The sequence below is a fragment of the Triticum aestivum genome, chromosome 2A (assembly GCF_018294505.1).
Source record: "Triticum aestivum cultivar Chinese Spring chromosome 2A, IWGSC CS RefSeq v2.1, whole genome shotgun sequence".
Lineage (NCBI taxonomy): Eukaryota > Viridiplantae > Streptophyta > Magnoliopsida > Poales > Poaceae > Triticum > Triticum aestivum.
In genome coordinates this window covers 3,114,187-3,123,769 of record NC_057797.1, presented here as the reverse complement: position 1 = coordinate 3,123,769, position 9,583 = coordinate 3,114,187, and positions in this window count along the sequence as shown.

Genomic DNA, 9,583 nt, shown 5'->3' with positions numbered 1-9,583 from the left:
CCGAAGAGCCAGATTCGTTTGGGGGCGGGGGACACCACCCCACAGACAAGACCGCCAGTCGTGCCGGCGCCAAGCCATGGCAAGAACGCCGCAACGCTACCGGACCTGCCGGACATCCCTATGGCACAGGATCCGGACAGCCCTATGGCACAGGATCCGGACGGCGACGACAACGACGACGGTACATTTACCAAAGTTGATAAGTACTTTGCCGAACATGGGTACGCTGACGAGTTCTGCGGGCCTCTTTCTCAAGAACCCAACCAAGACCACCGCGATCTAGCTGGTACGGCGGAGAAATCCAATTGCAACAAGCGTCGTCTGGCGTTCAGTTCTCAGGACACGCCTCCAGCTCCCGCCTTCACCGAGCCTCAGATAGCTGAGGCGCGAAATATTATCAGCCCCAACACGCTGAAGAAGGCGGTCTGTGAGCAGAACTCGGTCCCATTACAGGAGATCAAGAAGAAGGGCCGGAAACGAAAGACTAACAAGGGCGCCGGTGCGAGCCAGCCGGCACCGAGTTCGATCCGTGCTCAGGACGGGCCACCTTCACCTAAGGATATCTCGAGGAGGGTGCATGTGGCGGGTAGGGCGATGCTACCGCCAAATATGCTGAATGCTGCAACCGGTGCTATGCGGAGTCTGCACGACAGTGTTCTGATTTTGGAGAAGCGGCGTCTCAGAGAGAAGGATGTGGCATACCCGGTTTTCGTGGCCAAGGTGCCAGAGAGCAAGGGCTTTGTGGATGGCGACATCGGGGGTATGATCGTCCTGCGGTTTGATGACATCTTTGCTATGTTTAACCTTCATCCGTTGCACTACACCTTCGTTCGGCTGTTTTCGCTGAGCATGCAGATGCGGATCATTAGAGACAATACCCCGGACATCGTGATAGTCGACCCCTTCTACATGCGTGCCAAGCACTTGAGCAGCGCTGGGGACCGCCAAGTTGCGAGTTCACACCTCGAAGGCGTCATTCTGGCAAACGCAGATAAGGATAACTTCCTTGTGCCTTACTTTCCCGAGTAAGTCATCCCTTAACCGCCCCGTAACATATGATTTCTTAGATTTCGATCGTTCTTTTTTTTCTAACATTCCGTGTTCTGTGCAGTGACACACATTGCACACTCATCCTCTTAAGCCCGAAATATTCCATGGCCACGTATTTCGACCCGAACCGTAACTCCATGATAGACTACACAAATGTGAAGAAAGTTCTTGATGATGTTCTCCCCGGCTACGCCCAATCTGGAGGCACCTTCACCAGGCCAGTTCGTAAGTACGGCAAGCACATCTTCTCACACAATACGAAGTTCTGCTGCGTCAAGCAGCCGCCTGGCGGTCAGAAGGATGCCTACTACGCCCTCCATCACATGCGGGCGATCGTAAGGGACCATCATCACCTTCTGCTACCAGATAATCTCAAAGATTGGGCCGCGAGCTTGTCGGCAGTCCAGGACGCGGACCTCAGACAAGAATTCTTTCGCATCCAGTCGGAGTTTGCGGACATCATCCATCAAGATGTCCTTCATACCGCGGGGCAGTTCTTCCTCAGATATCAACCGTCCAACAGTGAGATAGATGAAACGCTACAAATGCAGGGTGACAACGACCGTGATTTCATGACCATCACGACAGACGGCGGCTTCACCCACGCTCCTGTCCGATGAGTTGAGTCGAAAGTAGTGATGTGTAGTTCTGAAACATTGATTGGCTCATGTTGTAATTAAACTTTAATGAATTCGGATGTCTCTTTGGTTTGGACGGTTGTTCAACTTAGATGTAATCGATGCTATTTATTAGTAGGACCATGAATCGTGCTATTAATGTCTTGCTTTTCTCTTCCGATCCTTTTGTTGCATACTTACACATTGCTTATGTATTGTCTGTTGTTTGGCTTGTGCATAGAGATGCCGTCGTATGTCGTGTACAAGGGTAAGGTTCCCGGAGTCTACGATGACTGGGAGGAGTGTCGGAGACAGGTTCACCGTTTCAGCGGTAACAGTTACAAAGGGTACACCACTAGGGCGGAGGCCGAATCTAGATACGCCCGCTATCTAGCGGGAGAGAGGAGGGAGCGTTGGAGGAACCGGATGAAGACCAGTTTGATCGCGATGATGCTCATCGTGATGACCACAGCTCTCTTCTATGTGATGGTAGTTTAGATGATCGATATCGACTTGTAATGTGAAGGCAAACTCGATACTCGCGGTCTTGAGACTTGTAATGTTTTATCTTTGTCCGGTCTTTTGAATCCGGAGACTAATATGATGAATTGTATTCGGAGACTAATCTTCTATTGTATTTGATGAATCTGATGTTGCTGTGTGCTGCTGTCTATATTCTATGCAATAATATATTTTGTAACCTGTGCAAAAATCAGAAAAGCAAAAAAAATAAAACCTAATATTCATACTAATGGCGCACCACACAAGACACTAATGGCGCACTGTGATCATCACACTAATGGCGCATTAGCTGCTGGTGCGCCATTAGAATGCCAAAGCATATTTGTACATATGGCCCCTAGGAGGCATTCTAATGGCGCACTGCAGGCTATACTAATGGCGCACTACGCGGTGCGCCATTAGAACACCAGATACTAATGGCGCACCAGTAGTGCGCCATTAGAATTTAATTCTAATGGCGTGATTCCAGTGGCGCACCAGTAGTGCGCCATTAGAAGGCAAATTCGGTGCGCCACTAGCATGCCTTTTCCTAGTAGTGTCAATCATATCAGATATCCACAAAACAGAAACATGGAAGGGGGCAATATTCTTAACATGCTAGCATTCAATGAAGCTATCAACAACTTAGCTCTGATTGAACTTTACCTGGAGTAATATGCAGGATTGGCCTTTATTGGAAAAGATTGATTGGTGTTTTACTTCTGAAAATTGGACTTTAAGCTACCCAGACACATTGGCATATCCACTGGCTAAGACCACTTCTGACCATGTTCCTTTCATGGTTAAGATTGGTACATCTATTCCCAAGTCACACATTTTCAGATTTGAGAATTATTGGTTAGAACATGAGGACTTCATGTCAGTGGTCCAAAACAACTAGAACCAAGAGGTGGATGAGGTAGATAGTGCCAAGAAAATTGCAGCTAAGTTTAAGAGACTAAGGAAAGGATTAAAGATCTCGGCCAGAAATCTCTCTGATCTCAAGAAGATTATTGCTAACACTAACTTCTTGATCCTATGCTTTGATTATTTGGAAGAAGCCAGAGAACTCACAACTGTGGAAACTAATGGTAGAGATATCCTAAAAGCCCATTTGGAGAAAATTCTTTCTCACCAAAGACTCTAGTGGAAGCAAAGAGCCACTATCAGGAAAATTAAGGTGGGAGAGGCCAATACTAAATATTTTCAGGCTAAGGCCACTATCAGGCATAGGCATAACTGTATTGCTATGCTCAAAGATGAGGATAACTCAGAACACCACAACCATAGTGCTAAAGCTGCAATCCTTTACAGAGCCTTTAAAGAGAGACTAGGTACTACTGTTGCCATAGAAAATCCTCTGCTCCTTGATCATCTTCTTACCTCTAATGACAACTTGGCCCAACTTGAAGTCCCATTCACTACAGAAGAGATTGATCATGTGGTACGTCATATGCCTGCGGATAAAGCTCCTGGCCCGGATGGCTTCAATGCTACTTTCTTAAAAGCATGCTGGCCTATTATTGCTCCTGACTTTTACAAGCTTATAAATGATTTCTATCATGGGACAGTCAATTTACAGAGCATCAACTACTCCTACATCACATTGATCCCTAAGACTGATGCAGCATCCACTCCTGCAGAATTCAGGCCCATATCATTGTTGAACTGTACGCTCAAAATCATCACCAAATTGCTTGCCATCAGACTTCAGAAGGTGATCCTCAATCTGGTGCATAAGAACTAGTATGGCTTCCTCAATAATAGATGCATTCAGGACTGTCTTGCCTGGTCTTATGAGTACATTCACCAATGCCACTCATCTCGCAAAGAAATTGTCTTACTCAAGTTAGACTTTGAGAAAGCATTTGACACGATTAATCATGACACTATTGTGGAAATCCTAAAAGCTAAGGGCTTTGGAAACAGATGGATTCGTTGGATAAAGATGGCACTGGCTTCTCATCTATCCTTCTTAATGGTATTCCTGGCAAGCAATTTCTCTGTAAGAAAGGGGTCAGACAAGGGGATCCTTTATCTCCTCTCATATTTGTTCTTGCTGCTGATCTACTTCAAACCATGTTCAATCAGGCCATGTTACACTCTTTAATAAGCTCCCCTCTTATTCATGCTTCTTGCCCAGACTACCCAATCATTCAATATGCTGATGATACTATCCTGGTGGCTAATGTTGATGCTGGTCAACTCCTTCAAATTAAAAATCTGCTTCTCCACTATGCTGCCTACACTGGCCTCAAAGTTAACTATGCAAAATCCATTATGATCCCCATCAACACTCCTTCTGCCAAGATGCTGGAACTATCAGGGATCCTTGGTTGCAAAGTTGGCACCCTCCCTCATGCATATCTTGGTCTGCCACTCACTCTCAATAGACCAAGAATTGTGGATTTCATGCCTATGCTGAAGAGAATTGAAAATAGACTCATGAGTTGCTCTACCTTGCTCTCCACTGGTGACAAAGTTACATTGATCAAATATGTTTTTGCTAGTATGCCCATCTTCTTCATGTGCTCCTTGATGTTACCCAAAGCAGTGGTCAAACAAATTGAAAGTTACCTCAGGACTTCCTGTGGAGAAAATTTGGATCTCTGGATGCTGGCCCTGCATTAATTTCATGGGATTCTGTGTGTAAACCGAAAGATCAAGGTGGATTAGGTATCCCTGATATCTCTGTCCACAATAAAGCTGTGTTGATGAAGTTTCTTCATAAATTTCTTAACAAAGTGGATACTCCTTGGGTGCAAATCATTTGGGAGGCTCACTATCAGCATGGTCCACCTAGTGACAAGCTATGTGGCTCCTTTTGGTGGAAGACTTTGATCAAGCTCATACCTCTCTACAAATCTCATGCCCTTTGTCACGCTGGTCAAGGAGATACCATTTTCTTTTGGACTGATAATTGGGAGGGTCAAACACTACAAGCTAAATTCCCAGAACTCTTCTCCTTTGCAATCCATAAGGAATGTACCCTACAATTTGTGGATAATCAGGAGGACCTTAGTACCCTTTTCCATAGGCCACTCTCCCTGCAAGCATACCAACAACTGGCCAGGGTAGAAGAACTTATAGCTTCCAGAACGACTTCTGATAACAGAGACAGATGGAAATACCATTGGGCATCTGGACAGTATTCCTCCATGAAGATGTACAAGCGTCTTATGGGCAACTACAAAGCCCACAACATATTTCAAAATCTCTGGGGTACTCATTGCAGACTAAGGCATAAGATCTTTGGATGGCTTCTCTTACATGACAGAATTAACACGAGGAATATGCTACATCGACGTAATATGCATCTCCCAGACTCAACCTGTGCTCTCTGCTCGGACAAAGTGGAAGAAATTCTTCTGCACTTATTTTGGAATTGCCCATTTGCTCTGTCTTGCTCGGATGTCATAGAGCCGGGAAGAACCAGAGGTATCTCCACTTTTGATGAGATCGTCCTAATTTCTAATCAACTTCCTAAAGATTTGGCACTGGATATCATTATGAGTTGCTGGAGTATTTGGTCAGTTAGGAATGACAAAATCTTTCGGTCTGCATCACCGGCGATTGATTCATGGAAATTTCATCTGTCAGAGGGACTATGGGCTGTGCAACTCCGAGCCAAAGAAGACAAAGCTATCAAGGTTAAAGAATGGACAGATTTGAATCTTTAATGGGTCTAGCTGATTTTCCTAGAGCAGGGGTTGGCTGAGGGCATTAGACCCTTGTTTCATTCTTGTATTATATCTTGTATCATTTTGTAACTTTTTATTAATGAAAATACCGTAGAACGATTGTTCTACGGTCAGGGCTCAAAAAAAAAGAAAAACAGTTCTATCAATTTAAAATGGTCATGAAATATATATAAGATATTCATGAAAAGTATTCACAATTTGAAAATATTTATGAATTTTAAAAGAAAAAATGTAAAGGAAAGAGAAACCTAATTTTTTTTAAATCACTCCCTCCGTTCCAAAATCTTGTCATGAAATATAGTCAAAAAGAAAAACGTAAATCGCTTTAAATCCTTAGAAAACCGAATGGAAGAACAAAATTGGAAAAAGAAAGACCAGACGAAACTCTTTTAGACCGGAAGAAAACTGGATGAAAAAAACGAAAAATATCACGGGTCCCGAGAGAAGGTTCTGAGCGAGTATCCACAATAGGCCTACAGTATTGTTAACATCCCAGCCTAGGAGAAGATTGGCCTGATACCTGGTTGTGGCCTAGCTACCTAGCCAGAAAACAACAAAACAAGGCGCCCCTATGTCACGCTTACAGCGAGATGTAGGGAACCCTCACATTAAGGCGAGCAACAGATGGCCCAGCCCAGCTCGCGGGAGGCCAAGAGTTCTTTTGTTATTTATCTTTTCACTTTTTTGTATTATTTTTATACTTCCAAATATATAATAAAAGTAAAAAAATTATTACATAAAAATATTTGAAAAAATGTTATCCAAGCATTTGAAAAATGTTCAATGTGTATTGAGAAAATGTTTCTCAGGCATAAAAAATATATAAATTAACAATTATGTGTATTGAACATGTATTTAAAAATGTTTATCAAGTATTCGAAAAACATTATTAAAATTGTATTTCAAAATGTTAATCAATAATTCAAAAAACTGTTAATCTTGCATTTGAAAAAATATTAATCAAACATTTGCGAAATGTTAATTGCGTATATAATTGTTTTTGTTCATGTATGAAAAATTTGTTAATCTTGTATTTAAAAAATATTTATCAAGTATTAGAAAATGTTAAAATGTTTACAGAAAAAATGTTGACCTGTATTAAGAAAATCTTAATCTTATATGAAAAAAATGTTAAACCTATATTTTAAAAAAGTTAAACATGTATTAGAAAATGCACTTGGCGTATACAAAAAACAAAGAAAAATGAAAACAAAAAAAGAAACAAAGTAAACCAAAAAAAACAATTGCAAAGGAACAGAAAACAGTTAATACTGATAAAGAGACAAAGAAAAACAAAAAAAAGCGCTGAAAACCAAGAAAGTAAGAAAAAAACTAAGAAAATAAAATGAGATAGAAAACAAAAAACCAATGAAAACCATGAAAGAAACAACAAGAAAACAAAGAAAAACGAAAGAGAAAACAAAAAACCAAAGCATAACAACGAAGCAACGAAACCAATGGAAAACTGGAGAAGAAATAAGAAAGCTAGAGAAAAACAAAAAAACGAAAAAGGAAGAAAACGAACAAAAACATCAGCGAATAGATTGAGGAACGAACGAACGAGTAAGATGCTATTGGGCCGGCCTATATATATATTTTTTTTGGAAAAGGGGTGATTCCCATGCCTCTGCATCAGAAAGATGCATACGGCCATCTTATTAACCAAATAAAGTAGTGTCAATATGGTTCCAAAGGTCTCCACAAATAATAAAAAAGCACATGCAGCTCACACAGAGCCAATAGGGGCTAGAAACACCAACTAGCCGAGGAAAGACGCCACAACCGGCTGGCTAAAAAAATAGATAGGAAATCTAAATGCCTATCCTATTACATGACCGCCATCCAAACCGGTTGAATATATCCCGAGCTACCATCTCCCAGCGGAAAGACCCAGTAACCAAATGCTCCCTGGCCTCCGTCTGGGTGAGTAGCGACCACGAACGGATCAGTACCGTAGTATGGAATATGACCTGCAAAAAATGTATACATGATATTCTGTTAAAAACCAAATCATTTCTGCAAGTCCAGATAGTCCACAGCAAAGCACAAACTCCAACCCGAATATGTCTCGCTAAGTTAGGCTCAATCCCATTAAGCCATATCCCAAATAACGCATAAACAGAATTCGGTGGATTGATACTAAAAGCAATGTGGACCGTCTGCCAAAGTACCTTGGCTAACAGGCAATCAAAAAAGAGATGTTTGATAGTCTCATCCCGATGACAGAAACTACACCTAGTAGGTCCTGTCCAATTACGCTTTATGAGGTTGTCCTTAGTTAAAATAACTTGTTTATGGACAAACCACATAAACACTTTTATTTTCAAAGGAACTTTGACATCCCAAACATGCTTGGACGTAGGAATGGAGTTTGAATTAATAACATCAATATACATTGATTTAACCATAAATACTCCAGACTTAGTCAGTTTCCAGCGTAATTCATCGGGTTGTCGTGAAAGCTGGACTTCCATCAGTCTCCTAACTAGATGGAGCCATTCTTCCCAACGATTGCCCGCTAGCATTCGTCGGAACTGAATATTAAGGGGGCTAGATTGAAAGACCGATGCAACGAACACCTCACGTCGTTGAGCAATACGGTATAAAGACGGATATTGGATGGCCAAGGGTGTCTCGCCAAGCCAAGTATCCTCCCAGAAATGTGTACTCGTGCCGTTTCCAATGACAAACTTTGTCCTATTAAACAACGACTTTGACTTTCATCAAGCCTTTCCAGAAAGGCGAATCGGTCGGCCTGACAGTAACCTGGGACAAAGTTTTTGTCTGGAGGTACTTGCTGCCTAGGATTTGAGCCCACATAGCATCATTCTCCAATGAGAGCTTCCACAACCACTTGCTAAGAAGGCATTTATTCTTAACTTCTAGATTCTCAATACCTAGACCCCCTTGGTCTTTCGGTCTACAGATGATGTCCCATTTAGCAAGCCAATATTTTCTTTTAAGCTCATCACCCTGCCAAAAGAAACGCGATCGATAGAAGTCCAGTCTCTTCCTAACACCAACTGGGACCTCAAAGAACGATAGGAGAAACATTGGCATACTCGTGAGCACCGAGTTAATCAGGATTAATCGGCCTCCCTATGACATGAGTTTACCCTTCCAACAACTCATTTTTTTCTCGAACCGATCCTCAATGCACTTCCACTCTCTGTTAGTCAGCCTAAGATGGTGGATTGGAATCCCAAGGTAAGAGAAGGGTAACTCTCCCAACTCACATCCAAACAATTGCCTATAAGCCTCCTGTTCATCTTTGGCCCTACCAAAGCAGAACAACTCGCTCTTATGAAAGTTAATCTTTAACCCGGTCAATTGTTCAAATAGGCATAACACCAGCTTCATATTTCTCGCCTTGGCCAAGTCATGCTCCATAAAGATGATTGTATCATCAGCGTACTGAAGGATGGATACACCTCCATCAATTAGATGAGGTACCAATCCACCTACTTGACCATTTTCCTTAGCCCTTCCTATCAAAATTGCTAACATATCCACCACAATGTTAAACAAGATAGGGGACATCGGATCTCCTTGTCTTAGGCCTTTATGTGTCTGGAAGTAATGACCTATGTCATCATTAATTTTAATTCCCACACTACCTTTTTGCGTAAATGATTCAACCTGTCAGCGCCAGGCTTCATCAAAACCTTTCATACGCAATGACTGTTGGAGGAATGGCCATTTGACCTTATCATA